Source organism: Oratosquilla oratoria, chromosome 17 (genome assembly GCF_046742065.1).
Source record: "Oratosquilla oratoria isolate Oo_2021 chromosome 17, ASM4674206v1, whole genome shotgun sequence".
Classification (NCBI taxonomy): Eukaryota; Metazoa; Arthropoda; class Malacostraca; order Stomatopoda; family Squillidae; genus Oratosquilla; species Oratosquilla oratoria.
The window spans coordinates 8,363,032-8,365,727 of NC_134793.1; positions in this window are offsets into that span (position 1 = coordinate 8,363,032).

The window sequence follows — 2,696 nt, forward strand, 5'->3', positions numbered from 1 at the left end:
TAGGGATGACTACGAAAAAGCTCACGAGGTGCCTTACATTTCACCTCTCCAACGGAGCTATCAAACGACACCACGAAGACTACACTATACTACAGATAGAAACCAACCACACACGCCCTTATATCCTGGAAAGCCTTATACATAAAAGATAAAAATCCTACCATAAACAGACAGATTCCGGACACATTTACTAACCCCACATGCAAAGAAGTAGAGTTCCGTTATAAGTACACGGCCGATAGGCCAGTGGGAGGGGCTACGCGTCGTGCCTCCTGATTGGTTGATCGCATAAAGCCTGAAGTGTTTGTAATCCGTGTATTGTGTTTAAATACTCGACCCTCGCACATTGTATTCATCAGTATTCATCAGTACTCAGCGCTTCTAGAGGTCGGACGTCTCTTCAACCAGCTCTCTCCACAAGCTCCAAGTATCATTGCCGGCCGGTGGTGGCTGGGATATATATCTCCTAGATGTATCTCCTAGCTGCCGCCGGTCTGGCATGGCCGACCTCTACGTTGACGTCGGCAGGCGGGTTTACACCAATACAAATACACACACATTTCCCAAGTCACGTAAATCTCTGTTTTCAGAGTAGTGCTTGGAAGAAAAGAGGCACATGCACACTTTCTCGCTAGCAAAGCAGAGGCCCAATCGTCTCTCTCAGTACGCCCAATCTGACCGCGGGCTGGTTGACGGAGAGACTTGGGACACCTTTCTGTCCGACCGGCCCGCAACCAAACGCTGGTGAGCGAGTTTACACTTCTGACATTTACACACAATTCCCAATCGCGTAATTCTCTGTTTTCAGAGTTGTGATTGGAAGGAAAGAGACCATACAACACCCGCCCGTCTGCCCCTCCCCCGCACCGCCACTGAATCGACTCTTCTGAAATCCAAACCCAGTCTGGGGATAAACAGGCAACGCTCGCCCCACCTGTGGCTCATCAGGTTCGCCCTCGCCAGCGGTGGCGGCGGGGAGTTATCTCCTTGCCGCTCCCGTTCTGGTCACTGATCTCTTCGTTGACGTCGGCAGGCGGGTGTACACCGCCCGTCGGCCCCACCTCGCACCGCCCCTTGATCAGCTCTAAAAGGACTTCAAACCCAAAACCTGGGGATAATCAGGGTACGCTCGCCCCACCTGTGGCTTATCAGGTTCGCCCTCGCCAGCGGTGGCGGCGGGGAGTTATCTCCTTGCCGCTCCCGTTCTGGTCACTGATCTCTTCGTTGACGTCGGCAGGCGGGTGTACACCGCCCGCCTGCCCCCCCTCGCACCGCCCCTTGATCAGCTCTAAAAGGACTTCAAACCCAAAACCTGGGGATAATCAGGGTACGCTCGCCCCACCTGTGGCTTATCAGGTTCGCCCTCTACACGCGGAAAGTGAAATCAACTCACTTCCCGTAAGATACACACATACACCTCTCACGAACAGAGCCACAAATCACGCACAAACATATACACTTACTTTTTCTTCGACTAAAATTCGCTTCCTTTCTAACTTTCTCTTCTACTACATCTTCTCATTTCAGTTTACCTCCCACTAAAGATTTTTCCGTTTTTCCACCTTTCTCTACTACTACGCCTCCTACCATTTTCTAAACTTTCGTTGGTGATCCTAACCCCGTTGGTAATCCCAACCCCGTTGGTAATCCCAACCCCGCTGGTAATCCTAACCTCCGGCGTCAAGTGCTGCCCTCCAAGCTCCTGGTCCAGTCCTCCTAAGCCACGACAACAATCTAGCCCCTAATCGCTCGCAATTCGCCCGGTGGCAATAGCCCTCTTTTATACACTACTATCTTTTCATTTTCTAACAGACATTCTTCCCCTCCCACAAAACCCGATCCCGCGCAAGCGAGGTGGTCTTTTCTTGGAATCCAGAATCCAGAGCCTTGCACATCGTATTCATTAGTACTAAAGATGCCTAACTGTTAGGCGAAAGCTCTGCATTAAATCAAGAAGACAGTTCCCATACCTTTACCTAAACCACCAATGCTGTTTGGCCAGGTAATTAGAGAACTCAGCACGACAAAGCGTGCCAGCATAAGAAAAGTCGAGAATATCAGAAAAGAAAAGAAAAAGTGAACGCAATTGCTGCAAATTTCAATTATAAACACACGCATGCGCGCACACACACACACACACGTATATATATATATATAACACACACATATATATATATATCACACACACACACACACATATATATATATATGTATATATATATATATATATATATATATATATATATATATATATATCAAACAATCAGACCCAGCCTTGCGCGAGCTTTGAACTTCGGCCCCTCTGAGCAGAAACTCAGTGTTATCACCCCACCACTCGGATTGTTAAATCTCGATACCTGATATGATCTAATACCCAGGGTTGGGCCGACTGAAATCTACAGTCTTTAAATCCCTTTCCTGCGAGACCCAACGTCACCAGAGAGCATGTTGGTAACTAAGCTCATTCTCTTCGTCGTTGTAACAATTACAGAACAAATCGTTCGTGACGGCGACGTAAATCAGGCCCGGCCTTGCGCGACCTTTGAATTCCGGTCCCTCTGAACGTAAGACCAGATTGTTACCATCGTAGAGCGATTTGTTCTATGATAGTTAAATCAGCTTAGATATATATAGGTAGATACATGGATATAAATATATACATATATATATATATATATATATATATATATATATAT